The following is a 12,084-nucleotide window of genomic DNA, read 5'->3' as shown; positions in this document are numbered from 1 at the left end:
ACAACTGTTTGATCCCGTGGAATACGACTCAAATTTGAAGAATAGAAGTAGTTCCTAACTGCTGAAAGGATCAGACTTGTTATCCTATCACACCAACATTGGTAAGACATTTAATGAATGATCTAATTGACAGATCAATTTATTACTGAGATTCACATTAAACACGTTCACATTGAGATTGATAAAGGAACATGGCAAAAGTATAGTGAATATATCAGAAAAACTAGCTGAGTTTCCATCCAATTTGTGACGGAGGTTTCATGGGAATATTCTCAAATCCACATAAATAAAATATGCGCATTTTCTCACCAGAGATGTGTTTTCATCAAGTGTACTTATTGCCGATAAAAGTATGTGCTTGATGACAGTGCACATACAAATAACTTGGGGTTAAATTCCTATGTACTGAATAAAAAATACAAGTTAAATGTGTTCCATTGCATTTTCAACTCTGATGGTTTTGTCACAAAAAAAGTGTTATGTAGCGAATGTACCCACTGTGGTATTGGCACGTGCGCTCTTGCAAATAGCTAGCTGATACAGTGCGGTTATAACCTACAGTTGGTGATGGGTATTCCGGCTCTTTTCAGTGAGGCGGCTCGTTCGGCTCAGCTCACCAAAAAGAGCCGGTTCGTTTAGCTCCCAAACGGTTCTTGTTCAAGTCAAACAGTTTGCAATAGTTTGACTATGATTAGTGAAAAAACAATTCTAATTAAATTAAATCATACTCTACCTTAACCACAATGTATTTTTTTTTATAAATGCATTGGTTTGTTATGAAAAATGCTATTTAATGTATAACTACAATGTATATAAACAAAGTGCATATAAATCTAACCATTCAAAACTAATACAATCTGATCATCATAATAGAATATTGCGCCATATCAAAGAAAAATAAATAACAATGTACAAAACTGCAGCATCCAACTTAAAGAGAGAGTGAAAAGTGGGACCAGTTTATCGCCATGTTATAACCAGCAGCACACAGCAAAACTGACCATATTTTGCTTTTATGAGAGATTTGCATTCAGAAATGTAAGCTGCCTCACTGATGCGGTTTCTTCTCTCGGTAATAATTTGTCCCGTTTTCGCGAAGACCCTCTCCAAGGGAACGGATGTGGCCACTATGCAGAGTCTCCCTGTCATGACTTTAGTAAGCCGAGGGGCTCCTCCAAATAGGATTCGACCTCCATTATGGCATCTGCTGAGGGATTCCTTCGTGCTCAGTTGTTCTCTCGTAAAACAGCATCCAAACCCAAGACGTTTGTGGCACTACTGCTGGTGCTTCTGCTCCCTCTGCTCCCTCTTCTTCCTGTCGCCTGAGCCAGCTGACTGCTGGGGCTGTCCCTCCCTCTTCTTCCTGTTGCCCTGGTGCCTGAGCCAGCTGACTGCTGGGGCTGTTCCTCCCTGCTGCTGAGGTTATTCTTTGAAGAGCCTCAATCGCTCTGGCATCACTAAAGGCTAACTTATTAAACCTGGGGTCAAGTGCAGCGGTTTCTGATATCACGGGATTATATTCCATTGATGAACATAGGGTGTCACATAGCTGAAGAGAGAGAACAGTAACTTATTAGTTCAGGTTAATGTTCTTTTCTACTGATACTACATTCTCATCTACTGCTCATATACAATAATGGATTAAATAATGTAGTAATAACTGCTTACTGTACCTCTCCAATGATCTCCACAGTGACCTGTTCAAAGGGTTCCAGGACTCTGTACACCTCCCATTCCTCTTGGGTCAGAGCATCAACAGGGGCATTGACAATGGCCAGGGTAGAGATTATGGCATCATTTGACTCAAGAAACCACTTCAACATATAAAATGTTGAATTCCACCTTGTAGTGCAGTCTTGTTTAGGCCTCAGCTCAGGCATCCCCATCTGGCATTTGTGTACATTTTCATTTTTCAACACCTACTGTGCTCCTGTGGAAGTTTTCCACAGCTGCTTTCACTTTGTCCACAGTGGGCTTAATCACCTTCAGAGCATCTCTTACAATCAGGTTGATTGTGTGGGCAAGACATGGATGATGGGTCCATTTTAACATTTTTCATGGCTTTGATTATGTTTGCTGCATTGTCGCTAACACAACAGACCACTTTTCCATATACTTGCCATTCTCTGGCCACTTTCAACAGTTCCTCTGCCAAGTTCTCTGAGGTGTGTCTGTCGCTGAACTCAAAGTAGTCCAGAAGACAGCTAGACATCAAAATATCTTCAATGAAGTGACATGTAACAACAGGTAAGAAGTGGTTACCCTTGATGTCCAGCAGTCAGTGGTAAGGCAAACTGCAGTAGCTTTTTGGACTCTTTCCCGCACTGAAGCCTGTGTGCTCTCGTACAGTCGTGGAATAAGTTATTTTAAAAGGGTTTTTCTGCTTGGAAATGTGTACATTGGATTTACACTATTGCTATCATTTCTAAAACCTCTGTCCTCCACGATTGAAAATGGCTGGAAATCGGTGGCAATCATTTTAGCCAATGCAATATCAATTTGACCTTGTTTTTCTACAGACAGACTTTGGCATAAATTGGTCCATAGAAGACTGCGTTGCTGTGGGTCGCGGAGAACCACATCAAATCAATTTATATAGCCCTTCTTAGATCATCTGAAATCTCAAAGTGCTGTACAGAAACCCAGCCTAAAACCCCAAATAGCAAGCAATGTAGGGGTAGAAGCACGGTGGCTAGGAAAAACTCCCTAGAAAGCCCAAAACCTAGGAAGAAACCTAGAGAGGAACCAGGCTATGAGGGGTGGTCAGTCCTCTTCTGGCTGTGCTGGGTGGAGATTATAACGGAACATGGCCAAGATATTCAAATGTTCATAAATGACTAGCATGGTCAAATAATAATAATCACAGTAGTTGTCGAGGGTGCAACAGGTCAGCACCTCAGGAGTAAATGTCAGTTGGCTTTTCATAGCTGATATTTGAGACTATTTCTACCGCTCCTGCTGGCTCTAAGAGTTGAAAACAGCAGGTCTGGGACAGGTAGCACATCCGGTGAACAGGTCAGGGTTACATAGCCGCAGGCTGGAGCAGCAGCACAGCCAGGTGGACTGGGGACAGCAAGTAGTCATCATGCCAGGTAGTCCTGAGGCATGGTCTTAGGGCTCAGGTCCTACGAGAGAGAGAAAGAAAGAAGAGAATTAGAGAGAGCATACTTACATTCACACAGGACACCGGAGAAGACAGGAGAAACCCCAGATAAGACTGACCCTAACCCCCCGACACAAACTACTGCAGCAGAAATACTGGAGGCTGAGACAGGAAGGGTCAGGAGACACTGTGGCCCCATCCGATGATACCCCCGGACAGGGCCGGATATAACCCCACCCACTTTGCCAAAGCACAGCCCCCACACCACTAGAGGGATATCTTCAACCACCAACTTACCATCCTGAGACAAGGCCGAGTATAGCCCACAAAGATCTCTGCCACGACACAACTCAAGGGGGGAGGCGCCAACCCAGACAGGAAGACCACGTCAGTGACTCAACCCACTTAAGTGACGCAACCCTCGAGGGACGGCATGAAAGAGCACCAGTAAGCCAGCGACTCAGCCCCTGTAATAGGGTTAGAGGCAGAGAATCCCAGTGGAGAGAGGGGAACCGGCCAGGCAGAGACAGCAAGGGCGCGGAGTAGGCCTACTTGACTGAATGGATACATCTCCATGTGTGGCGGTACTGGCTCCACCACTATCACTAGCAGGCCCACTAGTTTCTCGAAGCTCCACTGTAGCTAGCTTCACAGTTGTGTGCACAGTTCGCATATGCCGGTGTACGTAGAACCGGCTTTATATGAGGTTTTGTTTTGGCAAGTTCTACACTGTGCTCTAACATGGTCTACATTATTAAAATGCATCCAAAAGCTACTGTGCCTCCGACTAATTTTCCAGCTGTTTTCAGTCTGAGCAGTCAGGCAGAACGAATGTGTGCTTGAGCATTTAGGCCTACATTTTATTTTTTCGTTCTTTGAATGAGTTAATTATATTAATTTAAATCTTTTGATTATTCATATCTTATTTTTTTTTCATAAATAGATTCGGCTCCTCTGATATGCAAGCCTTCTGCAGTTCACCTACAAGAGCCGGCTCTTCGCAAACGACCCATTCAAACGACCTACAGTGTTTCCCAACCAAGGCTAGGACCCATGAGACCATAGCTTTACTGGTAAAATCCACTTCAAGCATAGGCCTACTTTGGGTAAAACCAAATGTACTTGGTGGCACAGCAACCCCCAAAAAAAAAAAAAAAAAAAATTGGAACCACTGGCCTACATGAGATTATGGACAGAAGAGCATAATTATTTTAACTTGTCAAACGGCAGCCAAGCATCATGTCACCAGAATGAGACCCCCTATTTATTGGAAATGAGCTTGTTTTTAGCTGACAGGAGTGGAATCCAGTGTGGTCGTCTGCTGCCGTAGCCCATCCATGACAAGGATCGACGAGGTGTGCGTCCCGAAGTGCCGTTCCGCGCGGTTGTCTGCGACCCGCCTGTTCGCTTGCACGATTCTTGCTATTCTCCTTCGACCGCTCATCAACAAGCTGTTTTTGCCTGGATGATTTGTTTGTTTGTCGCTCCATTTGCGATAAACCTTAGACAGTCGTGTGAAAAGCCCAGGAGGGCAGCTGTTTGAGATACTGGATCCGGCACACCTGGAACCAACAATCATAACACGCTCAAAGTCTCTTAGGTCAGTCGTTTTGGCCATTCTTCCGTTCAATCGAACAGTAACTGAATGCCTCGATGCCTGCTTTATATAGCAAGACATTGTCTAGGAGCGATCCATTTGTTAACGAGGTGGTTAGCTAAAACAGGCCACTGATTGCATCTTAAAAAAGTATACATGTTTATCCTCTCTAGATCTTCATATAATTGAAGAGGCATGTGTTTAAATATCTATTAGTGCTTAGGCCTACAGACGTGGTTGTTCCCCATGGGCATGGGCATTACAAATAACTCAGTGTTAAGCGACTGATGCCGTTAGATGTCTTACCTATGCACAATGTGTGTCAAGAACCAAAGCACGAAAGAGAATTTGACAACTTCCTATTATCTACTTAGACATAAGTCTAACTCTATTCCTGCTTCCATAAGAGTGTATTATGTCCCTCAGTTAGCCTGGCTGACACGACTCACATGGTACACAGCGAGAGAGAGCTGTGACTCTGGTCTGGACAGGTGCTTGTTGTAAATGCAGTAGTCTTACATAAATGGGCTGAGCTTGGATTGGTTCTCAAATGTTTGTTTCCTGGATCAGAACCAATCAGTAAAAAAAGCACCCCCCCCCCCATCATTATCGCCATATGCCTACATCACGGAGCCAAGACTGACATCAGGAAGACTGAAGAGTTTGGTATTAGCCTGACTACCTCTCACTAGCAGAAACAGCCATTACATTCTATTGACTAGTAACAGGCACTACAATACATTAGCTAATTTGTATGTTGCAAATCAAATCTAATGAAATAGGAATTCAGCAGCCTATTTAGTTGGTGTGGGGCAGAAACAGTTGAGATGGAGTCAGAGGTAAAGGTGCTAAAACAGGTGAGATTTATTTTACAGGGCAGGTGATAAAGACAAGATCAAGAAGTTGCATTTACAGTTGACAGAAAATAGTTGGGAATAGAATAAACTTGCAAAATAAACTTACTAGCCCAATCGCAATATATAACCATGACTTGAGGACTAAAGCAAAACACCTCAAACAGGTCCATAAACACATCCGAGTAGGCCTATATGGCAGAGGGTTAAGTTTAGGGTTAAGTGGATCGTAGAAATGTTGAGTTAATTGATCTGAGCATCTACAAACTTATTTGGGACTATCCAAATTAAGGGTTACCAATTTTAGTTCAGCACCCCTAATTCTATAGTTCCTGCCTCACACCCCGACCGAGAGCGGCTGTGCCTAGACAGTTCAGTACCATCGATCCAACTTCACCACCCTAGGTTTACACCAAGAGCATAGGGAGCACTGAATAACACTATTGGCTGCAGGTTCTTTCAGTTTGTGGTTGAGTGGAAGAACATGAAATGAGAAGGGGCATGTCACAATTCAGTTTGTTGTTATCTTCCAAGTTCAGTTTCTATATTTACTTTAGGACAACCAGCAGGAAAACATACAAATTATTAGTGCAGAAACAGCATTAACATCTTTAACTTAAATCATTATTTCATCAAGGCAATACTTCTCTTAGCAAACAAAACAAAGGCTTCAGACACCACCTCAGACACATGCACCATCCCCTGGGCAGCCACATCTCAGAGGCAATAAGGGTTATAAACAGAGCCAATCACATTGCTCCGTGAATCTATCAGTTAGGAACACTCAATTAGGGCAATAGCATGCAAAGTAATTAACGTCATTCTCGCCCACTAAGACAAAAGATGTCCACACATTTGAGTACATAGAAAAGGCAATGCTAGCAATTCAAAAACATGCAAATAAATGTTCACACCAAAAAATAAATAGCATGGTTTGCACACACCAGCACAGCATCCACCCATATAGCACCTGAGTATTTTAAGAGTCCACCTCAAAGTATGCACAAGTGGGGAGGGAGCAGCCAGTGCAACCACATCAGACACCTGGAGGAATATGTCAACTCACAACAGAATGCAAAGGGTAGTGAAGGGACATGCAAATCATTAACACTACTTGAAGCCATTCCGTGTTATCCACTCACTGCCCAAGTCCTGCCGACAACACCAAAATGTCAATCAATTAACCTCTCACCACTTTGTCCTCAGCGCTCTGGATTGTTTTATATATATTTTTTTTAATGTATTTTTTTTAACCTTTATTTAACTAGGCAAGTCAGTTAAGAACAAATTCTTATTTTCAATGATGGCCTAGGAACAGTGGGTTAACTGCCTGTTCAGGGGCAGAACGACAGATTTGTACCTTGTTCAGCTTTGGGGTTTGAACTTGCAACCTTCCGGTTACTAGTGTGAAGACCCTCCCACTCTGTCTGCCGTATTCTCTCTTTGTTCTTGTTTCCTTATTAGGATGCCGGTGGGCGGAGTTGGGAGGGTCGTCAGCTACATGGGAAACACCTGGGCCCGGTATCTCCCAGGATAAATACACCACTTCCCCATTCATGGAGGAGACTCTCTCCATGCAGACACCTTTATAGATTTTGTTGTGTATCTTGGTGTTTTTTTTTTATTGTTTGCTTTGGCATCTTTCAACACATTCATGCAAAACACACACACACACACACACACACACACACACACACACACACACACACACACACACACACACACACACACACACACACACACACACACACACACACACACACACACACACACACACACACACCTCCACGTTGTCTCCCTTTTGTTACGGGCTTTGAGTCGGTTCGTGATACTAGTCCAATGCTCTAACCACTAGGCTACCCTGCCACACCATGCTAGCAGTGTAGTTGGGAATCTGACTCAGGAGCAGAGACTGACTGTCAGTGTTCCAGTACAGGAAGATGGGACTCCAAGATCCTGTAAAAAGTTCCCAGATGCACTATTCCACCACCTGTCCAACTCCAATGACTGACCTAGCTACAGTACAGTCCCCTGTCAGAATGGATGGGCATATGACAACCTTACCTTCATGTCCACTCTGGCTACAGAGATAAGGCTCACTTACGGCTCTTTTGCTTAAAGATGGAACATTTTGATCACGTTGTAGCTGTTCTGTTCCCAAGAGACCAGTGACACCAGTGTTATTGTTATGATCTCTTTAAAGTGGGACCTTGTTTGCGATAGAAAAGAGATGAACAAAGCGACTGCCACCAGTTTCTTTATTGGAGAAATGTGTAGGGCTCCTTATTTGGTTTCTTCAGTGACCGGTATGCACGATACAGAACCCTTACTACTTCACACAAACTCACATATACTAACACTACTGATACAATACAAGTTTCCTGTGGAAAATAGCTGCAAGCTTTAAACCATTGGTGTTCAGGTCCTGGGTGGCTCAGTTGATAGAGCATGGTGCTTTTAATGCCAGGGTTCTGGGTACGATTCTCACGAGGGACCAGTATGAAAATGTATACTTCCTACTGTAAGCCGCTCTGGATAAGAGTATCTGTTAAATGTACACATTTTAATTTTCATGCAGAAATTAAATACTCTGATCATTTCTAAAAGTATGTTTAATAGAATGTTGTCTTTCACTTAGCTGCATTGTGTATAGAAATATTGCAACTTTATGTTATGGTATGCTGATTATAGTGATTCCGTGGTTTATAAGTGGTTTACAATGGTTAGTTAAATAATTTGTTTATATATATATTATATATACTGTACCAGTCAAACGTTTGGACAACTACTCATTCCAAGGTTTTTCTTTATTTTTACTATTTTCTACATTGTAGAATAATAGTGAAGACATCAAAACTATGAAATAACACATATGGAATCATATAGTAACCAAAACAAAAAAGTGTTACATGTAGCCACCCTTTGCCTTGAAGACAGCTTTGCACACTCTTGGAATTCTCTCAACCAGCTTCATGAGGTAGTCACCTGGAATGCATTTCAATTAACAGGTATGCCTTGTTAAAAGTTCATTTGTGGAATTTCTTTCCTTCTTACTGCGTTTGAGCCAATAAGTTGTGTTGTGACAAGGTACAGTGCCTTGCGAAAGTATTCGGCCCCCTTGAACTTTGCGACCTTTTGCCACATTAGAGGCTTCAAACATAAAGATATAAAACTGTATTTTTTGTGAAGAATCAACAACAAGTGGGACACAATCATGAAGTGGAACGACATTTATTGGATATTTCAAACTTTTTTAACAAATCAAAAACTGAAAAATTGGGCGTGCAAAATTATTCAGCCCCCTTAAGTTAATACTTTGTAGCGCCACCTTTTGCTGCGATTACAGCTGTAAGTCGCTTGGGGTATGTCTCTATCAGTTTTGCACATCGAGAGACTGAAAATTTTTCCCATTCCTTCTTGCAAAACAGCTCGAGCTCAGTGAGGTTGGATGGAGAGCATTTGTGAACAGCAGTTTTCAGTTCTTTCCACAGATTCTCGATTGGATTCAGGTCTGGACTTTGACTTGGCCATTCTAACACCTGGATATGTTTATTTTTGAACCATTCCATTGTAGATTTTGCTTTATGTTTTGGATCATTGTCTTGTTGGAAGACAAATCTCCGTCCCAGTCTCAGGTCTTTTGCAGACTCCATCAGGTTTTCTTCCAGAATGGTCCTGTATTTGGCTCCATCCATCTTCCCATCAATTTTAACCATCTTCCCTGTCCCTGCTGAAGAAAAGCAGGCCCAAACCATGATGCTGCCACCACCATGTTTGACAGTGGGGATGAGGGGTTCAGGGTGATAAGCTGTGTTGCTTTTATGCCAAACATAACGTTTTGCATTGTTGCCAAAAAGTTCAATTTTGGTTTAATCTGACCAGAGCACCTTCTTCCACATGTTTGGTGTGTCTCCCAGGTGGCTTGTGGCAAACTTTAAACAACACTTTTTATGGATATCTTTAAGAAATGGCTTTCTTCTTGCCACTCTTCCATAAAGGCCAGATTTGTGCAATATACGACTTGTTGTCCTATGGACAGAGTCTCCCACCTCAGCTGTAGATCTCTGCAGTTCATCCAGAGTGATCATGGGCCTCTTGGCTGCATCTCTGATCAGTCTTCTCCTTGTATGAGCTGAAAGTTTAGAGGGACGGCCAGGTCTTGGTAGATTTGCCGTGGTCTGATACTCCTTCCATTTCAATATTATCGCTTGTACAGTGCTCCTTTGGATGTTTAAAGCTTGGGAAATCTTTTTGTATCCAAATCCGGCTTTAAACTTCTTCAAAACAGTATCTCGGACCTGCCTGGTGTGTTCCTTGTTCTTCATGATGCTCTCTGCGCTTTTAACGGACCTCTGAGACTATCACAGTGCAGGTGCATTTATACGGAGACTTGATTACACACAGGTGGATTGTATTTATCATCATTAGTCATTTAGGTCAACATTGGATCATTCAGAGATCCTCACTGAACTTCTGGAGAGAGTTTGCTGCACTGAAAGTAAAGGGGCTGAATAATTTTGCACGCCCAATTTTTCAGTTTTTGATTTGTTAAAAAAGTTTGAAATATCCAATAAATGTCGTTCCACTTCATGATTGTGTCCCACTTGTTGTTGATTCTTCACAAAAAAATACAGTTTTATATCTTTATGTTTGAAGCCTGAAATGGGGCAAAAGGTCGCAAAGTTCAAGGGGGCCGAATACTTTCGCAAGGCACTGTAAGTGTGGTATACAGAAGATATCCCTATTTGGTCAAAGACCAAGTCCATATTATGGCAAGAACAGCTCAAATAAGAGAAACGACAGTCCGTGTAAGAGATGAAGATCAGTCGATCTGGAAAATTTCATGAACTTTGAAAGATTCTTCAATTGCAGTCACACCATCAAGCACTATGATGAAACTGGCTCTCGTGAGGACCGCCACAGGAAAGGAAGACCCAGCGTTCATTAGACTTAACTGCACCTCAGATTGCAGCCCAAATAAATAAGACTGTCACGCCCTGACCTTAGTTATTTGTTTTGTTTATTTTGGTTAGGTCAGGGTGTGACTAGGGTGGGTATGTTAGTTTTTATATTGTCTAGGTTTTTTGTATATCTAGAGTTTTTTGTAAGTTTTTTGTAAGGTATTTGTATGTCTATGGTATGTCTATGGTGGCCTGAATTGGTTCCCAATCAGAGGCAGCTGTTTATCGTTGTCTCTGATTGGGGACCATATTTAGGTAGCCATTTTGCCATTTTGTCTAGGGTATTTGTGGGTTCTTGTCTATGTGTAGTTGCCTGTCAGCACTTGTTTAAAATAGCGTCACGGTTGTGTTGTTATTTTGTTAGTTTGTTCAGTGTTCTTTCTTTAATAAAATAAGTATGTACGCTTACAACGCTGCGCCTTGGTCTCCTCCATACAACGAACGTGACAGAGGAGGAGTGGACATCCTGGGCCCGGGAGAAAGATGAGTGGAGGACTTCTTGGACCTGGGAGGAGGTAATGGCAGGGGACAAGACTCTGCCATGGAAGCAGGTGGAAACAGCGCAGGAGGAATGGCGATGATACAAGGGGACACGGCTAGCACGGAAGCCCGAGAGGCAGCCCCCCAAAAAAAATTTGGGGGCACATGAGGAGATTGGCTGAGTCAGGTTGGAGACCGGAGCCAACTCATCGTGCTTACCGTGGGGAGCGCGTTACTGGTCAGGCACCGTGTTATGCGGTGGAGCGCACGGTGTCTCCAGTGCGCTATTATAGCCCGGTGTGCTCTATTCCAGCTCCTCGCATTGGCTGGGCTAGAATGGGCATCCAGCCAGGAAGGATGGTGCCGGCTCAGCGCCCCTGGTTTCCAGTGAGTTGGGGTGGGCATTCTATGTTTTGGTTCTGTGCATTATATTTCTAGGTGTTTGGCCTGGTATGGTTCCCAATCAGAGGCAGCTGTCAATCATTGTCTCTGATTGAGAACCATACTTAGGCAGCCTGTTTTCCCACTATGGGTTGTGGGTAGTTTTCCATTTCAGTGTTTGTACCATACGGGGACTGTTTCGGTTTTAATTTATTCTCATTCTTTTGTATTTAGTGTTCAGTTAATTAAAGGAAATATGAACACGTACCACGCTGTGCTTTGGTCTACTCCTTCTTCCTCAGACGAACATCGTTACAGAACTACCCACCAAGAACGGACCAAGCAGCATGGTAACGAGAGGCAGCGATATCTGGAGAAATGGACATTGGAGGAGATATTGGACGGCAAGGGACCCTGGTCACAGGCTGGGGAATATCGCCGCCCCAAAGAAGAACTGGAGGCAGCTAAAGCTGAGCGGTGGCGATATGAGGTAAGGCAGCGCAAATGGCACGAGAGGCAGCCCCAAAAATGTTTTTGGGGTGCACACGGGGAGATTGGTGGAGTCAGACGATAGACCTGAGCCAACTCCCCGTGCTTAACGGAAGAAGCGTAGTACTGGTCAGGCACCGTGTTATGCGGAGAAGCGCACGGTGTCGCCAGTGCGCGCTCACAGCCTGGAGCGCTATAGGCCACCCTCCCGCAAGTGCC

Source organism: Oncorhynchus keta, chromosome 36 (assembly GCF_023373465.1).
Source record: "Oncorhynchus keta strain PuntledgeMale-10-30-2019 chromosome 36, Oket_V2, whole genome shotgun sequence".
NCBI lineage: Eukaryota > Metazoa > Chordata > Actinopteri > Salmoniformes > Salmonidae > Oncorhynchus > Oncorhynchus keta.
The sequence above is the reverse complement of the archived record's forward strand: the minus strand, read 5'-3'. Positions refer to the sequence as shown.